At 41.3% G+C, this 27,387-nt stretch overlaps 1 protein-coding gene across 5 annotated transcripts in view; it reads left to right on the top strand.

The window, feature by feature from the left end:
- The first annotated feature begins 1,310 nt into the window (after positions 1-1,310).
- LYPD6 (LY6/PLAUR domain containing 6) overlaps positions 1,311-27,387 on the top strand; it is a 123,558-nt gene continuing 97,481 nt past the window's right edge. For 2 of the 5 annotated variants that reach the window (XM_060626460.3, XM_060626459.3), the window contains exon 1: positions 1,319-1,516. The gene's annotated coding sequence lies outside the window, so the exon portion shown is untranslated. Of the gene's footprint in view, positions 1,517-19,452; positions 19,558-27,387 lie in introns of all 5 variants that reach the window. The other 3 variants (XM_060626462.3, XM_060626464.3, XM_060626461.3) reach the window with 3 other exon arrangements.

Raw genomic sequence — 27,387 nt, 5'->3', positions numbered from 1 at the left:
GGCAATGATCACCTGGTGTGTGCAGAGGTTCTAAAGGAGTGCTAATTATTTTTGCCCACCGGAACCCTGAGCTTGTGTAAACCTGTGCACAGACACTAAGTAAGAGAAGAATTTTCTGAGGTCCAGGAGCTGTTAATCAAAAATATCTTATCCAAATCCCTTACAAATAGAAGGAAAGGGATGGAAGTTTTTTAAGAAAGATACTGGGCTCCGATATGTTGAGGGGGAGTAGATTATGGGAAGAGCAGAAGCAGGAAGATTCAGAGCAGGCCCACCTGAAAAGAAGCTTGAAAAATAGAAAGTCCACGGAGAAGAGGGGCCTCATAGATGGGCAAATGTGGCCCCTGGAGCGGGCCCTACAGCGAAGGTAGTCTTGGAGGCCAGGTACCCTGGGCAGAAGTGGGGGACCTTCCTGGGACCTTCTCTCAACCCCCACCCCCACCCCCCAGCCCCAACCTTGCTAAGAGGGGAGGAGAGTAAGGTCGTGCTCTCTTTCCACTTTGAGGCTTTGGATTGAAAAGTTCAGGAGAGTGAAACCTGATTTACAACAAGGAAGAGAAAAATCAATACCTTCGAGAGATGGGCAGGGGATCAGGGGGGGATAACTACCTGGGAGGGGGGTTTGGCAGAGGGTGGGAGAATTTTGCCTACCAAAACTCACAACTAGATTCCCACTTTCTCACGAAGACCTGCCTCCCAGGCTCTCTCTCCCACCGCTCCATCCTACACCCCGCAGTATTGTTTTCTCTTGCAAACGTCAAGCGGTCTAGGTCTGCCCTCAACCAGAGCGCGACTTGCTTTTCAGCTCTTAGGTGCTGCGGCTTTCGCGAGGATGTCCAGGAGTAAGTTTTAGCTGGGGCCATTTCACACTGCCAGGCTTTCCATCACTCAACTGCTAGCCAGGGTGAGGGTGAGGCGAGCCGAGCCGCGCAGGGGGTCGCTCACAGGAAGAAATCGGTGCAACCTAAGCAACGCTCGGGTTGTTTCGAACGCTCACTGGGAAGGGGCTTCAAGGGCACGTCTCAAATCCTCTGCGTTCAGTCGGTAGAACTCGGCGACTCCCCCTGCCCGCCAGAGCGCGGAGCGGGGCGCCCCACCTGCGCCGGGCGGTCTGCTCCTGCGGGCTGGAGTTTGCAGACTTGGCTCTCAGGCCGACTCTCCCGGAGTTGGGTCGAGCGCGCCGGGCCAATGAGCGCGCCCCGTGGAGGGCTCGGCTCCCCCCGCGCGCGCTGATTGGTCCCGCGGCCCGCGAGGCAGGGCTGGCCGGCCAGGGCTGCAGGCGAAGGCGAGTGCCCGGCGCGAGTGGGAGTGGCGCGCGCGCCCCCCGCCGACCCCCGCCCCTCCCTGCCGCGTTCTCTCTCCTTCCTCCTCCCTCCCTCCCTCGCTCCCTCCCCGCACTCCCCGGCTCCGGCCGCGCGCTGGCGGGGCTCCGCATTGCACACTCTGGGGGCGCCGCAGTGTTCGTGGGATGGGGCAGCGGGCTGCCGCTGGCGGCCGGAATCCGCGCGCAGCCCGGGTGAGTAGAGGCGGGCTTCCCGGGAGAGCACAAAAGGAGACTGGGTTGGTGCCAGCGGCTCTAACTACTGCGGGTTCTGGGCCAACCAGGGAGTGGGCTTAGTCCCTGGAACTACCCAGTGCTAGGACACCCAACCCCCTTCCCGAGGCCGAGGGAGCTGGGGTGCTCGCCTCTGCATCCCGCTCCGGTGTTCTGTCCCCGAGTGGGCAGCCAGCACTGCGCGCAGGTCTAGAGGGGCGTGTGTGTGCGTGTGTGTAGCGCTGGCTCACAGAGGGTGGGATGGAAATGTCAGGAGCTGCCAAGTTCAACGCTGGAGGAATCTCTCCCAGGAGTAATTCAGCACCTTCTCTGGGCCAAGTGTGCGTCCACCAGGAACTCCAGCCAGAGGGAGTTCCTGGGCGGCGGAGTGGCAGCGCCCCACATGTTGCTGCAGGGGGTGGGGGTGGGGGGTCCATGGCCTGGCTGCGCCCACCCAGGGCCACTGCCCAGGATGCAGTAAGCTGGGGCGCCTCCAGCCATTGCGGGAATTCGCCAGGTCCTCCGACCACCCACCGGGGCGACTGGGCGAGGGGCCGTCCACCCACGGAGCCCGGGCTTCGCCTGGGCTTGACTTGGCGATGTGTTTTTCTCTCTGGTAACAGCAGTTCGGTTGATTTACATTTGGCTAAACAGTGAATTTTAGCCTAAAGCGCTCTATCTGTGGGTCTGTCTGACTCGTTCTGCCCCACACCACAGTCTCACTAGCTCTCCTCCCCTCCCCACACCCTGCCCCCAGTATCCACCCCTCTCATCACTTCGCCCGTACAAAACTTGGTGTTTCAATATGATGACATCCGGCGTGGTCTCAGGCATCTTAAGTGCCACAATCATTTGCCATTTCCTAGGGAACTACAAGGGCTTGTATAATTTTGGGAGGGGGGTTGAGGCGGGAGGAGATCTTTGGTAGCGATTTGGTGGTGGAATAGCATTGACCTCCCAGAGCATATCTCAAAAAGAATGTTAAGCTTCTCCCTCTGGTAACCTACCCAAAGTGTGACCTCCAAAATTCAATTTTCTTTGTGGGAGACTAGGGAGTTTAGATTCTCCAGGGAGAAGCTTATTTCTTGTTAAATTGAACTATGGTGACATATACTCTGTTCTGCTCTGCTCTGGCCAGCCATTGCAGATGCCATGATATTATTAGAGCAATTCCCTTAAAGCCATTACATTTTCTTTCGAGTGAGAGGACTCAAGATAGCTGCTTAAAATTTTGGATCTGCACCTTATTTCTCTGGAAGACATTAATGGTTACTGTATATGTGCTCACGTGTACCAAGTTTGCGAAAGATATTTGTGCAATCGTCCATGAAATGGCTTAATGCACATTTATGTTAAACCCATTTAAATGTAAAACATCTATCTGTTTTCAATTTTAGTTTCCACCTTGACCAAAGGCACCAGACTGAAACAGGACTTAAAAACAGGTCCTGTTTAAACAGAGGTTTTACAGAACTCTAGTCCTCAGAGCACACAGTAAGCTTTCTGAGCTTGTAGGTACACAAAGCCTGTTAAAAATTGTGAATGGTTCTTTGGGTTAACAACATCAGAAATGTTTCTAGAGCAAAAAAGGGAGATAGGATTCATGGGCCTATATTTTAAAGCTGTTGACAATGTTTTTAAAATGAATGTTTATATTACAGAATGGGGCTGATTACAGGCAAATAATATCAAGTAAAAAAAAATCTCGTGTATCGCATCATGCTATACAGTTTACATGGCACATTGTGATGTCCTATTAAAGTGTCTGTGAGGAAGTCACATTTTTGTCACCCCCATTTTACAGGGGGGATCCATAAGGCTCTTGGAGATTATGATTTTTTCCCAAGGTGAATTAGAGTTCGAGCCAAGTTTTTTCTTTTTCTTTTTCTTTTTCTTTTTCTTTTTCTTTTTCTTTTTCTTTTTCTTTTCCTTTTCCTTTTTCTTTCTTTCTTTCTTTTTTTTTTTTTTTTTTTTTACCTCCTTTGCTCTCTCCCTCCCGTCCTTCCTTCATGTGGACTATATGTTCAGTGTTTTCCTACTTTCAATTTCTGCACTTCTTTTTACTATTCAACCTGTGGCTTCGGGACCAGTATGTACCATTCCCAAAAAGCTTTGCTCTCTGCTAAATATCATTTAACTCCCACTAGGATGTAGGGTGATGAGGATTTAAGGAGAAAGCTAATAATGTTTTTAAGGAACTGTCCTTTTTCAAAGGGGTATATTATTTTTGTTAATGAGTTATTAAATATACAAGTAAACAAAACCCTAAAGAATGATGTCCTAATGATAGGGTTTCAGGAAAATCAAGGGCTGGTAGTGACAGAGATGCTTGTAACAGTGACAGAAATATGTAAGTCTCCCCCTTTATAAGCAGGAACTACTCATAAGCTCTATAGACAATTACAAGGAGGTACTAATAAATGATTATTTCATTAGTGCCATTCTTATGTTAAAAAGAATTGACAAAACAGATTACTTATATAAACCCAGAATCACTCAGGAAAAAAACAACAACAAATACCCATTTATCAAAAAGTCCTGAAATCGTCATTAACAAGTGTACAAATGCAACAGAAGATATTGATTAGAGAGAAATCCTGTTTTTACTTGCATAGTTAGCATTAAGGAGCATACAGATATCTACTGCCTATCTGATTATTTATTAAAACCCCATCATTTGCAAATATTTTCTTGGAAAATTACTGCACACAATGTTTATTTGTGACATTGCATAATATTTCTTAAGATAAATAGAATTAATTTTGTTTGCATTAATGTAGGTAGGTAATGAGTTGACTAGTAATAATTCCTAGTTAAGTGTGCGGGCTTTGGAATCAAGTCCCGGCTTCACATATACTAATTGTGGTAGGACTTCAGAAAGTGATTGAACCTCTGTGTGCTTTGGAGAGACACATAAGAAAATACATAAGTTTTCTTATGTGTAGAGCATGAATAACAATGATGCCTACCTCATGCAGCTTTTCAGTTTATTCATGTGGCAATATTTAGTGAGCACCTACTAAGTGCCAGCACTGCTCCAGATGCTAGGGATACATGGACAGACTCCTTGCCAATTATGTTTGCGGTCTAGTGCCTGAGAATTAATGACGTGATACGTGTAAAATGCTTAGTGTGGAATATGACACCCAGGAAATGCCCCATGATTGTTAGCTATTGGTATCATACGTTCACTCTGGAAATGTTCACTGAGTACCTAGGAGATGTAGTGCATATTGGAACACATAATGATGAATATATATATTTCAATTCAATTCAATTTGGTATTATAATGAGAGAGAGAGAACTCCAAAGAAAGACGTCAAATATAATCAGTTCTCTAAAGATAATTCAGTGCAGACATGGAAGAAGAAAAAATGGAAATAAATACTTAAAAATTAAATTAGCCATTAGAAAGTGGGGAGTAAGTATATGGATTTCCTTACGCGAACTTACGATAAGGAAAATAAAGGTCTTGTATTCAAGCTATTTGAAACATTGAATACATAGGAAGAAAATAAAGAAAAAATAATTCTTACTTAGATATATATAATGAGAAAGAATTTTTTGACGGGTCAGATTATTGAATTGAACTCACAAAGGGTGACAGATCCCAGGCACACAAAAATGAGACAGCCAAAATGAACTTGAAAAAAAAAATCCTTGCAATAGATTCCTAAAACAATAGCCAAAGACTCTTAAATACTGTGAAATGAGAATTGTAGAAGCAGTTGGCTTACATTGCACCAAACATATACTCAGAGATAAAAAGAGAACATAGTGGAAATGAATTCTTTGCTTCACCTTTTGCTGAGTAATATTCTTACACCCAGGCTTTCTCAAGCAATAATCACATTGCAGGAAATAGAGAAAATAAGTGCTCAGGATATCCAGACCTAATCAACAGACTAGACACAGATAAATCACTAAGACCAGGTGGCCATTACCCGAGTGTGATAGAGAAACTCCGTTGTGTAAGTGACAGCTCTCTGGGGCATTGGCTGGTATCCCTAGGGTTCCTGTCAGGAGGAGGGTTTCAGGGAGGACCCTGGAGTCCTTGAACCAGATCTGTGTCCTCACGGACAATTGGAGATCAGTATTCAAAGCTAACACAGATTATATCAAATACAACATATTTCGCGGAAAGGGGGAGGATTGTATTCAAATTAAAGGAGGAAGTATGTGGCTACAGTGTTACAGAAAATGTAATATTTTTAAACTTTGAAAAAGCCTAGCTAGATTTCAAATCCCAGTTCCCTCCCAATTCATGACCTTTTTTGTCTGGCCAAGAAATAAGAAACAGAGTGAAGATAAATAGACAGTTCTCTGCATGGACAAATGGGCTCTTCCAGGAAGTAGTTTGGGGATGATTTTATTTAAACTTTTATAAATGTTCACAGATGGCATGTAGTTCTTATGAGTAAGTAAAAATCAAGCTGATAAAGTTGAACCATAGGAATAACGTAAAAGACAACCTAAGTGGGAAGAAAAATAATAGAAGATTAAAGGCAAAATGGAAGATTGAAGATAAGTGTACTTGGGGAAAGCAATCCCAAGCACATTTATAGGAGATGGTTTTAAATTCTATTCCCATCAGTAGTCAACAGAGCCAGATAATATTCTCTCAGCCGTCTAAAGAAAAGTGTATCTACCAAGTTAAAGTCAATATTAAGAGAAGGGGGAGGGGGGATATAAAACTCTGTGCTAGTGTGACACCATTTTTTGAAAATGTGTTGTTGAGTAAGTTTATATACATCCTTGCTACTTATTTGTTCATCTATCTGGATAGAAAGTAATGCATTACCACATTAACAGCGACTATCTCTGGGTAGTATGGGATTGCAAATGTTTTTATTGTCTTCTTTTACCCCATTGTTTTCCAAATTTTCTACAATGAACATGCATTGCTCTTATGAGAAAAAGTGCTCTGAAAATATAATGTAGTGTTATAACCTCAGATTTCATACTGTTTTACTGTAAGAAAGGCTTGTTTGATGATCATATCTGTTTCTTCGGAAATCTGTAGTTGCAAATTTTGCCCTGAATTATCTGTATATACAGCGTGTGTAAATAACTTCCTTGTATTTACTATTAGGAAAAAGTGTGGCTGAAGAGCACTGGTGCTCTCTTTTAGGGAGTGAGAACTGTGAACTTGAAAGAGATTCATTCCATTTTTGCCATAACTATCAGGATATGAAGAACCAACCTATCAGAAGCGTTGCTGACTCCTTTGTAGACTGTAAGCCCCATGAGGACAGGGACCAAGTCTGTTTCTTTCCCTTTGGACTCCACAATTGGCCTGGCACATGGCAGTCTCCCAATAAACACGCTCAATGTTTGAATTGAATGAAATGGATGAAAACTCCAATAGACTCACAGAAATTGTAAATAAGAAGAGATCCTAAGGCCCACTTTGTTCTTTGAGGTCATGTGATTCATTCAGGTCATATGACCTTATATGATCTATAAGTCATCCTGACACTCCTTGTACTATACAACCCCTGGGCCACAAAAATGGTCTGGGTTGGTTAACTAGGATCCTCTGGGCTTATTCTCAACTTTTGATCCAAATCCTACTCCTTGATTCCATCTCATTTCATTTTGTTCCTGTGTTTTTGGACTAGGGTTTTGTTTCTTTCATTGGCTCTAGATTTTACCTTTCTGTCAGGCGTAGACTTGGGATCACCATCTTCCTTCCTCAATTTGGACCCCAGGGTATATGATCCCAGTGTGCTCTGCCCCTTTCTGGTAAGCTATAATCTTTGCAGGAGAAAAATATATGCCACAAACTATTAAATATTCATAACTGAACCTAATACTAGATCCCTAGAAGAAACCTGGGAGTCAATGTATATTCTATGCCAATGTCAGCTTGATAAGTTGCTGTTGTTAAGATAATAATATACCCGGTTTGTCAGAATCTTAGTGGAAGAACAGATTATTGTATCTTGTTATTGTGTAAAATATCGTATATATGTCACTGCATGCAACTCTTATTGTCATTCCTCAAGAAAGATAGATATGAAGGAACCAGATATGAACACTCAAATGATCAAATCAGTGTCCAGGATTGTGAATGAGTCCTTGCGGAAGGTAGCTAGTATCTGATGACAGAATATAAAGAGAACAACTCTTCCAGGAAAGAAAAAGCCCCAAGGGATAAGACCCTTGTCTATATATTATGAAGTTACTGTAATGTCTACTAGAATATCTCCTTAGATTCAACTAATCTGGGGCACCTGGGTGGCTCAGTTGCTGGAGCGTCCGACTTCGGCTCAGGTCATGATCTCACGGTCCGTGAGTTCGAACCCCGCATCTGGCTCTGTGCTGACAGCTCAGAGCCTGGAGACTGCTTCGGATTCTGTGTCTTCCTCTCTCTCTGCGCCTCCTCCGCTCATACTCTGTCTCTCAAAAGTGAATAAATGTTAACAAAAAACTAAAAAAAAAAAATAAAATAAAAGATTCAACTAATCTGACTGCAGGACTACCACTGGTCACCCATGGCACCAGTGTAACCAGAAGACCATAGGACAGGAACCATGACTTGCCATCAGGCATTCCTTTGTGGGAGCCCTTGCAACCGCCCAGGGAGCACAGCTCAGGTATGAGGAGATGAGGGTCACATTGGACAGGCGTGGGAGCCATCTTGGCCTAGAGGCCTCATGCCCCCTGGAGCTGGCATCTTCTTGTAACAACTGTATAGACAAAGCTCCCAGGATTCCATAAAGGATGTAAACAGTTTCCAGAATCGCCGTGGTCAGGGATACTGCAAGTATCATTTCTGCATCAGGTTATTCTAGTTTTCACTCAGTCTGCCAATTAGAGGTCACAGTTATAACTGGTGACTAGTTACCATAACTAGTAACTTCGTTGACTTTTTTACCCTTCTCAGGTTGCTACAGAAGAAGGGCTAGATGGATACTGGAAGTCAGATTCTCATGCACACATTTACACATAGAGCATACTTTGGTCATTTCTCATGAGAGTGGAAAATTAGAACTAGAAAACATGTGTTGGCATTTGAAAGCAAGGGATTTGGGGCAGAAAGTAATAAGCCCAAGGACTTTATAATATTGCTGTCCCTGCCCTGCCCTTTCACCTGCCCATCCTCACTCTCTGTCTTGCCAAGGGGGCATGCAGGCTAAAATCAAAAGTAGATTTAAGAAACATATAGGTGTGTGTGTGAGTGATTACTACATAATAGGTTATTAGGGGACACAGCAGTACTGGCTGTGGAATCTTTGTCTTCTGATAGACCTGTCAGAGGCCATAGATGTAAGAGTTCTTAAACCCAGGATTGTCCAACTGTCTCTGCCATGAAAAAGAAAATGAAGATTGGATTGTTATCTGAATTATCAAAGCAAGTCTCTTTAAGCATCCTAAGTGATTAACAATATGGTTATTGTGTTTGGGTGGCAGGATTTTGGGTGACCATTTTCAAAAATATATTCCTTAATGTTTTTACGCTCAAGAAGCAGGAGAAATAAGGATTACATTATTCTCATCTCATTTTTCCCTTTTCAGTACTGAATTGTACAGTAAGTTAGAAAATGTACATATTATTTAAGTTTCCATCAAGACATCTAGAAATACTGGTTCCTTTATGCCATTAAAGCAATTTAGATAATGTATACACTTAGTTGCACTTATAATAATAGCATTTATTACTCTCTACTTTTTGTTTGTATGGCTTTTCATCTACAGGACCCTACCTACTTGTGCAGGATTATGCTAATTTTCCACTGGCAGAGGAGCAGTGCAGTGTAAAGGTTAGAGGCCAAGTTCTCCTGTGTTGTAATTCTGCCCACCCATTGCCAACTGTGTGACCTTGGGCAAGTTATTTAGTCTCTTCCAGTTTAACTGGTTGCTGTGAACTAGCGGGGTGACCTTTAGCAAGTTAGTCACCCACCGTCTGGCCTTCATTTGCCTCAACTATAAAACCAAGGGGCTGCACCAATTAAACTTTAAGCTCCGAGATGAGTAGGCACCAATATGTATTTTTTGACATTTAAAACTACTCATTAATGCTGATCTAATAAAATAGCTTTGAACAACTGAAAGTGGCAAAATGTTGGTATTTAGACCAAACTAAGTGAAACAGAGTTCTTGGCTTCTAAGAGCATGAGATCTATAATAAATAATTTAAAAGATCTAGCGCATCTCCCTGGAATTTGTTCTTTTCTCGCTCTGTAGATCTTCACTGTTCTTTGACTTGATTATTCATGCAGAATACATTTAATTTCTTACAATATTTCTATCTTGAAGAGGAAAAAACCCCACTTTCAAGTGTTCTAAAAATATTACCACTTAAAAATACTGGCTTTAATAGAAGTAATATTCTGCACTTATGTAGTATCTTTCCATAGAAGATCAAAGGACGGGTATTAGAAGTACATGGTTTTCTTTTATGTATAACTTCATAGAAGAATTTCTTTTATGAAATTCTTTTAATTCATGTTCCTAATCACTCAACTGAGTGAATTCCCAAAAACTTTTGCAGCAGTTCTGACTCTTGGTCAGACACGTCCTTGGTCAGGAGTGTCCTTACAGCCATTACTTCCCAATGGACGATCCTTTTTATCTTTCGAGGCCTTGTTAAAGTGCAACCTCCCCGCAGAAACCTTTTCTCCTGATTCTCCTCCCATCAGTAAAAATGTTACTCTTTTATTTAGGCTTGTATTTTTTTTTTTTTTTTTTTACTGACGTGTTTCTCACATTTAGTTTATTATTTACATAATGTCTTATTTTTCTTGAATGCTAGTGTGAGCATAGTGTCTTGTATAGAGTAATACCTCAATAAACATGTTGAATAGAATTAGCACTTACATAGAGAAAAAGCTGTGGGGATCATGATGGGAGCAGCACAAAAGATCAGTTTATTTATCTTAATTTATTTATTTTTAATGTTTATTTATTTTTGAGAGAGAGGAAGATTGACAGAGTGTGAGCAGGGGAGGGGCAGAGAGAGAGGGAGACCCAGAACCCAAAGCAGGCCTCAGGCTCTGAGCTGTCTGAGAGACAGAGCCCAATGTGGGGCTTGAACTCGCGAACCACGAGATCATGACCTGAACTGAAGTCAGATGCATAACCAACTGAGCCACCCAGGTGCCCTGAAAGATTGGTTTAGATGGAAAGGATAGTTTTAGTTGTTTATAACAAGTACCACCTAATTTAATCTCTGGATATCCATGAAGAACAAATCCCATAAACTGACTGTTCTCTTCAGAGACACTCCCCTGCTTTTGTTTTCTAGAAATACCCTCTAGTATTGAGGTTTATACAGAACAGACTGTAAGTCATTAGTCACCATGACCTAGGACTTGGGGAAATGAGGTATGCCATCTTCACCGGTGGAAATAAAAACTGGCTTGCTTCACACTTCCACGCTAAGCTGTACTATGCTTTTTAAGGTGCATAGATAATTTCTGTTAAACAAAAACAACAGAAAAGTTGAAGGAAGAAAATAATCATTCTTCTTCCTGTCACCCAGATTTATTATTCATATGTAATTTCTTACTACCTCAATAGTATTGTTTTTCTCTAGGTCACATGGTGGCTGCCTAACTATGTATATAGCATGTGTTCAATGTGATCCTTATTCTGGTAGAATAAAATAGAGGGCAATATATCAGACTTGCTATATATAGGTGAAGATATACAAAATCTTTCTATGCTATTGAAAAACTCTTTCATGAGCCATCTCCCATATGGCCCCCTTCTCATAGAAGAGAGGAACATACATAGTGAGGACTGGCACTTTTTAAATGGAGACCGAGACAAGGCAAGATTTAATCTCTAATGGCCAATGTTCTTCCTGTTCCATTGTCATAGATTGGAATCACAGCCAGCTGAGTTAAAGTGTTGTTTTAAGAAGCACCAGGTGAGATATGGCAGAATCGACATCCACTCCACCCAGTTCTGAGAAACAACTCAGGGTTCATCTTCCACTGTTGCCAGTGTCATTCTTTGGTATAGCCAAGCCTGGCGAGTGATGATCAACATGATGCAAAAGACATTTTCCCACCAAAGCTATTTAGAGGCTCAACTTTCTAAATGAAGGACAATACATAGCTATAGTGGAATAGCATTTCAAAGAAAGATACATTGTGTAGGGGTACTGTTTTCTCGCCTTGGGAACTATCTAGGAAAGACCTTTGCAGGAGAGGTAGTTTCCAGTTAGGCTAAACAAAATAAGGAAATGCAGAGTGCTACGTAGCACCTAAAGGGCGTTGCAGGCAAGTGGGTAAACTCATTTCCTGTGGCTTCTGGCCCACTCTGACATTGCATGAGGGTTTCCCATCTCTCCAGGAGAAATCGTGTACTGAATAAGGTTGGATGTGGAAAATGGAAAAGAGTGCAGAGAAGATGGAACCAGAGGACTTAACAGTTAAGGAGAGGATCATCTACTTTATGATCAGTTTGAGAAAACTTTCCCTATCCTGTTTGATTCCAGACCTCCCTGGGAAATCCCTGCAATAAACATATATAAAGTTGAGGAGAAACACAAAGCTCTATTGCTTTAAATTATCTGTCCTATTCCTGCCATGGCCTCCATTAAAGCCACTGCCTGGTAAGTCATTGTTAAAAGGCTTCCCATGGGGAAAGGATGCACTTACTAACGAATGAATCTGAGCCAGTTAAGAGGTGCTCATTGGTCAAGTAGATAAGTAGAAGTTGAGGGAATGTAGGAGTCTGAGGAGAGTGAGGCAGGGACTCAGGAGAGGCAACTATTTTGTAGTGAGGTATGGGTGGAAAGGAAAGTTGTTGGGATCTCTGCTTATTTATCCAAACTCCAGTCATGCTATTTTCTGAATTATCAACCACTAACTAATTCCAGGTTTTTGGCCAAATGAGTTAATTTTGAATGTCCGTTTCTTCATCTGGAAAATCATTGTATGATGAGATCAGCACTTCTAGGACAGGATCTGCAAGAAGAAACACCAGTTCTGTGGAATGTTAAAGGCAGAAAAAAGGGGATGATGGTTCAATATGTTTGGAACAATGGGTTAAATAATATATATATATATATATATATATATATATATATATATTTACATTGCAGGACTTTTGGTAACTGAATAGTCACTCTAAATATCTGAAAGGAGGTGTACTACTCAGTGAAGCCCAAAACTGCTTGAAAATAGCACCCCCTTTGAAGGTGCATCCTGATGGTCAGTGTAGTGTTCTGTACAACACAAAATATTGGATTAGCTGATGTCTGAGTTTCTTCTGGGTTTTAAATTCTGTGAATCTATAATTCAATAGTTTGTCTCTCTTCTGTTTCTTTTCTAGCTAGCCCCTTGCCTCTCATCTAGAAGAGTTTGTGTGTTGTGTATAAACCTATTGATCAAAAATGTACTCTGTTAGAAAATCCCTGCATCTACTTTAAGAGAAGAGCATGCTGAGAGAGTCCAAACCTGCAAGGTGTGCATTTTCCCTTGTAGGTTTAAATTTTAGACTGCATAAATTCACAGGCAGTCAAAACACGAATAACAACTTCGCCAAGCACACCCACTGCCCCCCACACCCCTAACAAAACACTGAAACATTTATGCTAATAGAGGGGATAACATTTCAGAAAAGAACAATTTGCAAAAGACCCAGATTTTATTCTGACAGAGGCATTCTGAGCCAAGCAGCGCAATTAATCACAGAGCTGAAACATCAAGATGAAAAGACAAATATTGAATGTATACAAAATGTGAACAGTTCTTCCCTTCATCTTCAGGATTATAGAAGAGGTTTATCTCACCTTGGCCCCCAATACCAGTCTTGGCTTTTTTTTTTTTTTTATTTGGCTCCTGCCAGATTCACCCTTTGCTTGATGAGGAGCTGGTAAAAAGCCATAGTGTCTCAGGAGAGAGTGGAAGCCCTTATAGATGTCCAGGGGGATAGTATGGCTGGGTCTGGATTTTGCCTTTTCCTACTGAAATAGTTCCGCTTGCAGAGGTTGTAAGGGGTGGAGGAATACAGGGTGGCCATCTGTAATCTCTTGGGTTCAAAGGAAAAGTAAAGATTCACACTGGCTGTTTTTCATATTGTAATCCTTGCACTTTGTGAATTCTCTGAAGTTAGGCTATTCTGGATCTCTGTAGTAGGTAATCTACAAGACAGTCTACAGCCGACAATTTATAGTGGCCTATGAGTTTGGCTCTTTTCATGTTTTTAAAGAAATAATTTATTAGGTAATGTTAGGATACAAAAGCCAAAATCTGATACCAATTTCACTTTACTGTTAAATTAAATTTGTATGTCTATTTCTAAGCTTTAGTTATCTGTTTTCCACCATTCTAAATTCTTAAGAGCCTTTGTCAAAAGGCTCAAATAACAGAACTGTTATTCGAACTCAAGCATGTGTCTAATAAAACATCAATATTCCTATTTAGTTATGCTTGTCTAAAAAATTGGAATTAGTTGCACACATTTAATTGTATATATTATATATATTATATATATATATAATATATACATATATATATATATATATATATTCATGTTTATCTATTTTTGAGAGAGAGAGAGATAGAGCATGAGCAGGGGAGGGACAGGGAGAGAGAGGGAGACACAGAATCCGAAGCAGGATCCAGGCTCTGAGCTGTCAGCCCACAGCCCGACACGGGGCTCGAACTCATGAACCATGAGATCATGACCTGAGCTGAAATCGGACCCTTAACCAACTGAGTCATCCAGGCGCCCCTATTTAATTATATTTTTTCACCCCCATTTAATTGTATTTTTAACTCTAAATTGAATTTTGATATTTGGTGGACAATTGCTAAGCATTTCTTTTTCCAAGTGACAAGAGACATATTATAACATTGGCTCAATTCGGAGGTCTTGTGGTTCCTTCCTCACCTTGAATTGTCTTGAGGATTCCAGAGCACACTGTGCTCCAGTTTTTGAATTCAGCTTCATCTTTTAGAGGCCATCTTTCCTGTACCCTTAAACATATGTACGGTGCCTTAGTTCATCACTCACCGCAAGGCCTGGCACAAAGTGGATAGATACTCGGTAGGTATTTGATGAGCAGAGGCTCTCCCTACTCAGTCAGTATTTGCTGAATAAACGAACAGATTGGTTAATGAATGGTGCTTCCTGTAATCATCACCACTTCCAAGCCATCGTGGACTCATGACCTGACATACAACACTATTTTTCTTAACAATCAAAGGTGGATATTTTAACCCGCAAATATGATGCTAGTGTTTAATGTTTATTTTCCTTTTTTTTTGAAAAAAAAGTATCCACAGATAAAATAACCCTACTTAGAATTTTTTGTACAGAATTTATAAAGCAGAAGAGATATATCCCCGCAGTTGTTTCTGTGCTGCAGCAGCTCAGTGAACTTTGGAAGAGACATGGGTCCTTTCACGTGGGAAAGAGATGCTCTGTATGGGCCTGAACCTAAGTGCCACAAAAAACTAGGTAGGATTTGTTTTGGCATGTTATGGCATTCCCCTTTTGGGACGCTCAATCATTTTATGGATGAAGGATTTCCATAAAGCTTTCTGCATAGTCTTCAAATTATCTTATGTGAAAAAGAATCTAGTGTGTATTTGGTCTGTAGTTGACTGTTGATGTTTTATAGGCAACGCTCTGCATGTGTAGAAAGGTTGAGCCATTTCTTAGACGTATTGACTAGTAAGTCTCCCTTGTTTAAAGACTATCTGTTTGGGAGATGACGGATGTACACCCTTCTCTTTGTAGATGGGGTGGGGGGAAGGGCTCTTCCTTTCTCTATTGCATTACCCCAGTGTTTCATAGCAGTTTGTCTAGGCCATCATCATTATCACTGCTTGGCAAAGCGTTGTTGATTTATTAAAAGCACCTGTCCATTTTAATAACCAACCTAGTGGCCAAAATCCCCAAACGACTTGTTTTGGGGCTTGGCATTGAAGTTATATTTGCTGTAATTCACCCAGTAGATGATAGATAGTATCGAGGCTTCCTTTCTTCTCTTTTTTGGGCAGGTATTTGTATCTTTCTTTGGCAGCGCTTAAGAATCTGTCTCTTCTTGGTGATTGTGAGGATTGTTCATACTTGAATAGAGATTATGAGCTTAAGTTTAAATAGCTTTGAAATCTTTTAAAAATAGTTACTTCTTTTAATAGTGCATCACCACTGTGTACATTTAACATGTCCAACCGTTTGAGTGACCTAATATTTTACATTTGCCAATGTAAACATAGCAATAATTAGGCAACAAGTACTTTTTTTCTGGGTGCTAGCCAGGGATATAAAAAAGAAGGGTAGACATGGAAAACTGTCCTCATGGATCTTGGAACTGACTTTCTCTCTGTCTTTGTCTTTAAATATTTGAGAATCACTTTGTGCTGATCATAGTTGAAGGTGGAAACACAGAAGTGATTGAAACAGGCAAAAGTCTCTGATAAAGCAGTGAATAAGGCTCACATAAATCCCTGTCCTCATAAAGGTTACGTTCTATCAGGGGGTCATAAATAAGAAAATATGTAGTATGTTAGATGGTCCTAAGTGCTTTGGAGAAACTAAAGAGGGGAAGAGGGAATGTCTGAGGTGGACAGGAAGCCGTTGGCAGTTGGCAACTTTAAACATGGTGGTCATAGGAGACCTCATGGTGCAGGTCTCATGAACACCTGAACACCTGGGCCGGGTAAGGGAAAGGGCCTTGGGGGCTGCTGCAGGAAGAGCCTTCCAGACAGAAACACAAAGGTCCTGCAGTAGCATCATGCCTCACTCTCAAAACAGCAAGAAGACTGGTGCTAGGAGTGAAGTAAGCCAGAGAGAGAGAGAGTAGTGAAAGCTCAAAAACATAAGAGATAGGCCATCCATAATTCAGGGCTTTAGAGGTTATTGTAAAGGTCTTCCTTCCTCCGTTTCTTCTTTCTCCCTTCTTCCTTCCTTCCTTACTTCCTTCCTTTCTCTTTCCTTACTGAGTAAATTAAGACATTGGAAGAGTTTGCACTAAAGAATGACCTGATTAATTGTATGATTCAAAAGACCACTGGCTACAGTTAGAATAAATAATAGAAGGGGGACAAGGTTGGAATAATCCAGATGATGTTGGCTTATATCCATGTGGTTGCAGTGGAGGTGGTGAAAAGGGGCATGCTTCATCCATCTGGAAAGAGTGTGCAGGAGGTAGGATTTGCTGAGGACAGGATGCAGGGCACGCGTGAGAGAGCAGAGTCAAAGATGGCTGATAAACTGGAAGGGTAGCGCTATCATTTACTGAGATGGGAAGACTAGGGAAGAGCAGATTTGGAAAAGGATCAGATAAGCTTTGGACATCTTACACTTGAGATACGTGTTAGGCTTTCTAGTGGAGATATGAAGTAGATGGGGGGGGGGATATGGATATGAGTTCTGGGGAGAGGTAACTTTGAGAGCTTCACAATTTCTGTAAGAGCCATGAAATGGGAGCAGATCCACAAACATGAGGACGTTAGATCAGGGTGTCAGAGCAGAAGGAGGACAATTAAGTTGCAGTTGTATGGCCCTTTATTATTTGCTGTAAGTACAGAAGAAGTAGGAATTTGCAGGCTAGAAGAGATGAAGTCACTTTCATGGAAAGTGTGAAAATTAAACTGGTCCCTGCAGATGGGTACTATTTGGAGGGGTAGAAATAATGAGGGGAGAGCATTTTGGTTGAAGATACCAGAAATATCAATTCAAAACCACCATGAGGTATTACCTCACACCAGTCACAATGGCTATTATCAAAAAGACAGCACATGTTGGTGAGGATGTGGAGAAAAAAGAACCCTCATGCACTGTTTGTGGGAATGTAAATTGGTGCCAACGCTGTGGGAAACAGTGTCCAGGTTCCCCCCAAAATAAAAAATAGAAATACCACATGATTTGGTAATTCCACTGAATATTTACCTAAAGAAAATGAAAATAGTAATGTGAAAAGATATAAGCACCCCTCTGTTTATTGTAGCATTATTTACAATAGCTAAGGTGAAGGCAGCCCAAGTGTCCATCAGTAGATGAATATATAAAGAAGATACGATATATGTTATATATATTATATTATATAATAGATTATATTATAATATATAGATTATATATATATATATATATATATATATATATATATAATGGAATATTACTCAGCCGTAAAAAATATTACTCAGCCAAATATTGCCATTTGCGAGGAGATGGATGGACCTTAATGGTATTATGCACAGTGAAATAAGTCAGACAAAGAAAGACAAATACCATATGATTTCACTTATAAGTGTATAATCTAAAAACCGAAACAAAGCAAAAACAGACCCATAAATACATAGAACAACTGGTGGTTGCCAGAGCAAAGAGGGCTGGGAAGATGGGCAAAATAGGAGAAAGAGAATGGAAGGTACAGACTTCCAGTTATGGAATGAATAAGTCATGGGGATGAAATATGACAGTAACAGCGTCATGTAGTAACAGATGGTAACTGCACTTGTGGTGAGCATAGCGTAACCTATAAACTTTGTGTATAAACATTGTGTTGTATACCTGAAACTAAGGTAACATTGTGTGTCAATTATGCTTCAATTAAAAAAAAAACAGTTAACAGAATTAAACATACCATAGTTCCTTACTAGGAAGGTAGTAAAGGAAAATATAGCAAGATCATGGTGGAATTTTCTCACAAGTGGAAGAGGTAGGATTTCTAGTCTCTTGTTTGGTCTGTTTCCTAGGATGATGATATGCAAATGGTAAAGAGACTTGGTCCCATTAAAATCTTGAACATTTCCTGGCACTTTGCTAACAGCTTTTCCTCCTTATCCTTGCAGCTGGTGCTGCCTTATATTTTGTAGTAACTTGAAACTGACATGTGGGGAATTTTAAGTACATATGTTATCAAAACAGATGTTCCACAGACTTTATAGACTATCAGGGGGTCATCTCATGTTTCAGAAAGCAGCCTGAAATTTGAATTTAGTTACTCTCATAATTTTACATTCTCCAAAGTAACTATGTGGGAAATTTAAAATTTATTAGCAACTTTCTCTTGTTCTTAGATTTTATAGAGGTGGTAATTCTAGTAATCTGAAAAAAACAATTATATGCTGTGCTAACTAGATGCAGATTATTGAACAACTTTACTTGCCTGATGATAAATCTAAGGCACAGAAGTATTTTAATGCTTTCTTTAGAACTTGGGAGTCCTACTTTCTAAAGGCAAAAAGCCCCATTCTTTTTTCATGCAAAATGATGATTAGAGCAAAGATGAACTTCATAAAATAATACAAAGGATGCTGAGTTCAGAAAAACAGAGAAATTGTGCCTCTTGTTCCCTCTCCCCCTACTTTTTACTAGAATCCAGATGAGATTCCAGCTTTTTTATTCTGTATAAAAGTTTCTCATGGAGTTGCAAAGGCTGGGGACTTTGGCAGAACTCCCTGAGATAAGAGCAAATTATGGATTTCTTTTTTTTTTTTTCACTTTATTTAAAGAATACCTTTAAACCAGTGTGGTATTAATTGTCTGGCATAACCAGGTATGACATTTCCATACCCTATTTTTTTCTTTGGGCTTTAAGAAAGTACAGAGTGCAGCTCCAGTTGGCCTTGACAGCTTATTGGTCAAGCCCCACGGGTGTTGGCTGGAGAGTGGCCATCACTGAGAGGCCCACTGGGCCCACTAGCACTGTCTAGTAGAACTTCCTAGTCTCTTCTGTGGTGACAAATGTTCTACATCTGCACTGGCCAACATATGGCTACTGAGTACTTGAAATGTGGCTAATGCGGTTAAGGAGCTATATTTTAAATTGTATTTAACTCAAATTTAGGTGGCCACAAGTGTGTAACGTCCACTGTCCAATACAGTAGAGTCGATGGTTTGTCCTGGGCTTTCTGGAGGATGGAATGGGAGGTGCCCAGGCTCCCCTTGCTGGGGTGTCTCTACCCCTCTATGAGTGTCCATAAACAGGTCTTTCTTTCACGCAGGGATTCTGCACCTGGGGTCACTGCTAAAGAGTGCATATAGTACAGGACTTTGTGAGATGTGTCCTTCCTGTCCTTCACAAGAGTGGGGAGAAGGAACATAAAAAGGTAAAGTGACATTAAATGCGATGAAGTATTTGTAATGGTTTTAAAGACTCTTTTCTCACTAAGATATTAAAACACAGCCTATTTGAATATTTTACTACCGATTGTAGAGGTTAGAGGTAACATTGTGAGAAACTCATTTTACCAGTGCCTTGAAAACTTCTGTGAGGGACCCAATTTCTTACCCTGAGGAGGACTGCTCGTTTAAAAGGAGCACTCAAGATTTTTATTAATCTTTTTGCACTTGAGAGTGCATTATTGAAGTCCTACAGTGTGCTTTCATATAAATACCAACAGTGGGCATGTTGCTCTGGGGCAGTGGTTGTTAAGGAGAGGGGTAAATAGCACAGGATATGAACATGACTAAGATGGGGCCTCAGGAAGCTGTGCAACCAGCACGGACAACGGACTCAGCCTCAGAATTCTCAGCTGGAACATTGGTGTTCTGCAGTCTGCCACGTTAAAATTTTACTCCAGGATCCCGGTGGGGGGTAGAAGACAGAAAAAGGAGGCCTTTTGCCTCTCAAGAATCAGTTCTTACATCTGAAGACGTTTGACATACTCGCAGCCTTCCAGCGGCTGTGGTGAGCTGTCCACCTCCCGTAGTGGAAGAGGTCCCCATTGTGGAGAAAGGCGTTTAAAAAGATGTGTTGATTGATATTTCTGTGGTCGTCCTGCCACTCTGTCTCGTAAAACTAAATGGAGCTTGTGTGCCAGGGACTATGCTTCACTTGCCATCTAAATGAGGAGGAAAAAAGTGTGTACATGGAAGAAGAAAACTAACAATCAAATGCGCTGTGAGATAGATCCCAAATGAGCGGCGCAGACAGAAAATGCCATATCCCACAGTTGTCTTCAAATACATGAAGGGCTGTCTGGTGGAAGAGGTATTTGGCTTACTCTCTGGGGCTCCAGAAGGCAACACTGGTGGTATTTTCTTTAATTATAGAAAGGATTTTTGAAGGCCTATCTGTGCAGAGCACACTGGGGCGGGAGAATGCGTTAGGAGAGGACAGGGTGCACAGATGTGACAGTGCCCGCAGGTTGCGGACAGATTCATTGCAGTCGATAGAAGGGAAAGCTTCAGAAGGTGGAGAGGCTGTTTTGAGGGGATTGACCTTCTTCCCTGGAGGTGTTCCGAAAGAGGCTCCCTGGACCCTGAGTGGGAACAAGGCGACTCACGTTGGTAGAGCAGGGGTCAGATAATTACCGACCGTGGGCCAAGTCTGGCTTCCTGCTTTCCCTTGTAAGTAGTTTTATCAGAACCTGGCCATGCCCATTTGTGTAAATCTCATGCAGGCTGCTTTCATGCTACAATGGTAGAGGTGAGTGGTGTGGTGGCATTCTGTGGCTCACAAAGCCTGAATTATTTACTATCTGGCCTTCTATAGGAAAAGTTAGCTGGGTCCTAAAAAGGATGGGATCCCGTGATATATAAAATCCTTTCTAATTCTCTGAAGGTGAGGGATTTGGTAAAGAAACAAGCCTTGTGGGAAGCGTGTGGAAGGTGCCCGTGAGAGATGGACTTCCAGCTGGACCTTCAAGGAAACTGGCTGGTCCTGGCAGAGGAGGGCTTCCAACATGACCCCTCGGCTGATCCCAAAGGGATTAAGTCAGTGTTCTTTGGATGCTGAGTACAGACTCATCCCAACATCCATCCATTCATCCGTTCATTTATTCTTCATGCCTCCAGCATATCCTTGGCCAGTGTAGACGACAATCTAAAACACTTCCTCTGCCTGCTCTTGGTAAAGTAAGCACAAATTCTGGCATGAGCTGTTGGCATTTTGATAATAACTTTGCTGGTATGGAAATGCTCATTAAGTTCAATGTTTATAATTGAGTTTTATGGAGTTATTTTATTTTAAGTATAATGGTCTCACCTAGACACAACTTAGAATTTATTCACGTGTTCGGCTTAATTGTAGGACATAAGAAATGATTGTTCCAAAATGAAAACCTCACTGCATTTGTGGGAGATGCAGCTCACAGTGTTAAGGAGAGGATGCACATTACTATTCATGCCTTTTTAATTGATTAGCCTTTAAGGCTTCTGAAAGCCTTTAAAAGTTGTTTTGTCAACATTAGACCAGCTGCTATGTAATTATGGTAGCTCTTCTTGCAGTTAAATTCTTTTAACAACGTGTTCAATCTGCCGATGCCAAAGTGCTTTGAACCTGTGATATATACTATAGAGAGCTTTTGTTTTTACTTACAGATGGTTGGTGCCATTTTCTGGGCAACTCTGTAGAATTTTCACAGAAATTTTAAAGATGAATTACTTCAAAATGGGAGGCAAATGAATTTGAACATCAGGTTACTCCTTCTCCTATAAAAATTGTTCATATGTGACTTGAATTTTGAACTTGACTCATAACAACCTAAATATGCTCATTAAAAAGAAAAGAAACCTTTTCAAGGCTCTTTTCTCTGACCCTCCAGCTTGTAAATCAAAACTTTCTGGCATCAGTCAGATGATGGTGAAAGCAGGGGGGCCGTGATAATGAGCTCTGGTTAATGAGGAACCAGACATGGTGGTTCTGCCTTCCATGCAGGGGGCTGAAGCTTTGCTCAGAAAACTGAGCACACCTTAGTGGTGTATTTTGCTAGTTTTCAAAGGAGTTCTATCATGATGCCTGGCATGAAAAGTTATAACTAGGGATAGGGACTGGTATCGGAAAGATGTAAACATAAGATGCCGTGCTTCTTTCCTCCCTGTCCCCCCACTCTCCAAACCCCTACACACACACACACACACACACACACACACACACACACACACACACACTTTGTGTAACATTTCTATGGACAGGTTGCACAGGTGCTTAGGGCAGGTAAGAGGAAGCAGCAGTGACAATGGTGGCTGTGGAGGGTGGCTCCTGGTATCTCAGCTACATTAGCTAACTTCTCATTTTAAGAGAAAAAGGCAGAGCCATTGAAACTTGAGGCACAGAACATCAGCACCTGAAGGAACAAGAGACTAGTGGGCTTACAGCTGGCTCTTTCTGGCCCTTGTCCAGTTTGTATTAAGGAATGCATCTATGTTGTTGGGAAACACATGAAGTGATTCCCTCAACTTCAGTCGTTGTGCTTGCCTTCTCCCTCCACTTTGTGGTATATAAGGAAGCTGGGAGAGAAGGAGGCTGGGAGAGAAGTTGACCTTTCACTGTATGAAAAAGCCAGTCTGCTTCAAGTCTGAACAGAGGCTCAGGGATATTAATGATCTGCCAAATCTGGAGAAGAAGCTAACTTTGGTGTATTGGTTAATAAGATGGCAGGCCCAGCTGAAATTTTTGCCTCTTCCACTTACTCACAAGGTGCAGATTTGTTTGCTTTTGGAGCTCCAGAGCCCCAAGAATTAGGCATTTGGGAAGCTTGAGGAGCCATGGACCTGTAGGCACCTACTTGTGTTTTGAAGTGGCCTTTGAGATGCTGATGTGAAGAGAACTAGAATTTATTTAAATAAAAGTGCCTACATTAATTAATATTTTATTTTAAAATAGTGTATAAAATTATATACTTTATCTTGAAATTTATTTTATAATCTTTTATGTAAAATTAACTATATATTTTTCCTTGTAGGACAAAAATTATTCCTGGTAAATGGCTTCTTCTTTACAAAGTTATATTGAATGTCAGTTTAGATGTTTTTAATATTTCAGACTGGTAGAAGAATCTACCTGGAGATGACCAAGAAAACTAGCATGAATCTCAGTGTTCAATATCTAAATATCAAAACTTGTTAGTTAACCATCATACAGTTTTGGGGAAGATCACCTTTTGCTCAGGTGCATTGTTTAAATTGATATAATAGAAATTAAATCTGTCTCCAAGTGTCAGTTATAATTGCTTGCATGAGACCTGGTTTTCTAATCAACATTATCACATAAACCTTTTATATGCTTTCATGTATGATGCTGGTCACATTAGCATTTTATATACTTTCTCAAAGTCTGCATGTAGTTGTAGAAAATTGTAACCTTTCGAAACTTCTCTGAGGGCTGCCAAGTGGTTTTTATTATTCCCCCACAATAATCTCACATTGTCTTGAGATTGCATTGACCCAGGGAGAGGACATACTAGTTTTAACCTCTGTTGCTGAGGAAAGGCCTGATCATCATTAACCTCTGTACACACATATGTACATATATCCATGTATGTGAGTAGGCAGTTTTCAAAGAGCTCCAGTGTCAGCAAGGCAAAGGACTCGTGCACACTCAGATGGCAAATGTCATGGAGATCTTAGCTTCTCAAACAAGTCATCCCACCAAGTCCCCTATTACATTCATAGGTACCTAGGCATCACATCTTTTTTTTTAAATCAAGTATTTAGATTTTCTTGTTTATAAGCAGCAAAAAACCAAGTCAAATCAACTTAAGAAATTTTGTTTTTAAAAGGTTATCTCATGTGTGGAGCAGAATTGATCTTTTTCTCGCACCTAATTTATTCTTGTATTCTGTAAGGACTGGCCTTTGCACGCTGGGTCTGTGTACTTAACTAAGAGTAAATTTTTATGGTGCTGGACTGTGCCATCCCTCTCTTATGTGATTAAGTGTAGAATAACTGAAGGAAGAGTCAGACTGTGAAATGGCTAGAAGACCAGGGCTATAGCTACACCTCACTAGCAGGGACTTGAATGCATCTGATACTCTTTCCTTATTTCTTGGTATCTCCCAGCTTGTTGGTTTCATGTTTTCATACTGTAGACCAGGTGCAGATAAGATGGGAAAGATGATTTCAAATCCTCCTAAGATGCATACATCTAATAGTTTATGCCACTGCATATAGGACTGACTCATGCTCTCTCTGGTCCCAGACCAACAGTACTGGGGAAGAGAGCTGATTGGCTCAGCCTGGGACAGATATCAGCTTGGACCAATCAGGCTGTGGCTGGAGGTAGAACCACATGTACTTGCCATTGGTGGCCCTTTTCCTATGTATCAGCAAAAGGAGAATTGGTGTAGACTAGAGAAAACACGTGAAATGTTTTCCTTCCTTATGGACACATCATATCTCTCTTCCCAAACGTGATTACCTGGCTTCTGCCACATACTTTCTTTTTCCCCCCTCACTTCTACTTTGCATGATGTTGCTTTTCCTGATTTGGTAAATAACTTGGGGCAAGATGTATGGAGAGGAGAGTTCCTGAGTCAATGGTGTAGAGCAAGTCTCTTCTGGTCTTATTCCTTGAGCCCCAATGATGCTCATTTTCCTTTTTATAATTCAGGGAGAAGTGGCAGCTTGGGAGAAGGCAAATGAAAAGGTCAAATGATGAAGCTCACAATCTTCTTTTGGCTCAGGAGATAATGCCCTTTTCTAAAGGCTAAATATTTTGTTGGGATGAATGGATCAGTCATGAGTCCAAAATTTCATGACTGCCTTAGGAGATATTTGATTCTTTATGTATGTATAACATGTGTAATAGTTGGAGAAATGCACTTGTGATTTTTCTTATTTTCTAATTTGTCTTCATTATCCAAGTTTGTTTGCACATACTTTTTAGGCTAAGAAAGCTTTCCAAACCAATTTAACATGTAACTCTTCAAAAATTTACTGGGATTCTGAAGGTGGTTCAAGATGTCAATGTAGGGAGATTATGAACTCACTTCTTCCCATGGACACAACAGATCTATAGCTACATATAGGGATAATTTCCCCTAAAAAATTTCTGAAAACTAGATGAATAGCACCTGCACAACACAGGATAAAAGGGCTATATTGAGACCGTATCCAGATGAGTAGGAGAGGTAGAAATGGGTTTTTGCCAAAAACCCCAACCCAGGTGTAGCAGCACACAACCAGGAGGGATCTCAACAATATGAACCTTTTCCTGAGGAGTGAGTGATTTGTGCCCTGCATCAGGCACCCCAACTCTTGGGCCCTGCACTGGAGAGGCCAGCCTCCAAATCATAAAACCAATGGGGATTATCTCTAGGAAAACTGTAAAACTGTAGGGGATGGAGAAGCCACCCTTAAGGGGATGACACACAGACTCACTCACGCTGGGACCTAGTACAAAAGCAGAAGTTTGAAAAGCACCTAGACCATATGTGAAGGAGACCCCTTACTAATCTTAAAGTAACTACTGGAGGGCAGGAAACTATTGGGACTCTGTCCAGGGATGGAAGTGCTGGCAGGTGCCACTTTCTGCAATCTTATTCAACTTTGCTAATACTGGCATTGGTGGGTGCCATTTTGACAGCCTCCTTCTAACTTGTTAGTGCAGGCTGGGAAGCCTCACCCTCCTGTACTACAGCTGTGCCACAACAAGCCAGATGAACATACTGCCAACCCCCCCCCCCCATGGGGTACCAATGCCACAGCCATCTGGGCAAGTGTACCATCTCCCCTGTGCTGCAACCTCAGCCTTGCCACAGCTGATGGGTATCCACAGCCCACACAGGGGACAGCCCTCACAGGGGACAGCCCTCCAGCACCTGGCTCTGGTGACCAGGGGGATTTGTATTCTGGTATTCATAGTTTATTCACATACACAAGGACCCTCCTTCAAGTCTGGGAGAGGTAACTGCTTCATGTAATACTTAGAAACAAACAGAGAATCAGGCAAAATGAAGAGACAGAAGAATAAAGAAAAGAACAAGACAAAACTTCAGGAAAAGACCTTACTGAAACAAAGATAAGTAATCCACTTGATAAAGAGTTCAAAACAATAGTAATAAAGATGCCTACCAAACTAGGGAGAAGAGTGCATGAACACAGTAAGAACTTCAACCAATAGAGCTGAAGAATATAATAACTGGACTGAAAAATACACTAGAGGGGTTCAAAAGTAAGTGGGATAAAAGCAGAACGGTTCAGTGACCTGGAAGACAAAGCAACAGAACTCACCCAGACAGAGCAGCAAAAAGGAATTAAAAAAAAAAAATGAAAATACCTTAAGAGACCTATGGAAAACACCAGATGGAATAACATTCACATTATATAGGTCCTAGAAGGATAAGAGAGAGTAAAGGGGACACAAAACTCATTTGAAGAAATAATGGCTGAAAAGTTCTCTAATCTAGGGAAGGAAACAGATACCCAGGTTTGGGAATCCTAGAGAGTTCCAAGTAAGATAAACCCAAAGAGATCCTTACCAAGATACACTATTTTTTTTATTTTTAATTTTTTAAAGTTTATTTATTTATTTTGAGAGAGAGAGAGAACTAATGGGGGAGGGGCAGAGAGAGGGGGAGAGAGTGAGTCCCAAGCGGGCTCTGCAGTGTCAGCACAGAGCCTGATGTGGGGCTTGAACTCACGAACCGTGAGATCATGACCTGAGCTGAAATCAAGAGTCAGATGCCTACCCAACTGAGCCACCCAGGCACCCTTTACCATACTGAAACACATTATAATTAAAATGTTAAAGAGAGAATCTTAAAAGCAGCAAGAGGAAACCAAACTTATATACAATGGAAAAACTCCTATAAGGCCATCAGCAGATTTTTCAGCAGAAACTTTGAGGGCCTGAAGGCAGTGGCATGACATATTTAAAATGCTGGAAGGAAAAAACGTCCAGCCAGGACTACTCTACACAGCAAGATTATCATTCAGGATAGGAGAGATAAAGAGTTTTCCAGATAAGCAAGAGCTAAAGGAGTTAATCACCACTAAACCAGCCTTACAAGAAATGTTAAAGGGACTTCTTTAAGGGGCACCTGGGTGGCTCAGTCGGTTAAGTGTCCAACTTCAGCTCAGGTCATGATCTCACGATCTGTGAGTTCAAGCTCCACATCAAACTCAGTGCTGACAGCTCAGAGCCTGGGCCCTGCTTCAGATTCTGTGTCTCCCTCTCTCTTTCTCCCTCCCCCACTCATGCTCTGTCTCTGTCT

Source organism: Panthera onca, chromosome C1, assembly GCF_046562875.1.
Source record: "Panthera onca isolate mPanOnc1 chromosome C1, mPanOnc1 haplotype 2, whole genome shotgun sequence".
NCBI lineage: Eukaryota > Metazoa > Chordata > Mammalia > Carnivora > Felidae > Panthera > Panthera onca.
Note: the sequence above shows the minus strand (reverse complement) of the source record. Positions and strands in the feature narration are given on the sequence as shown.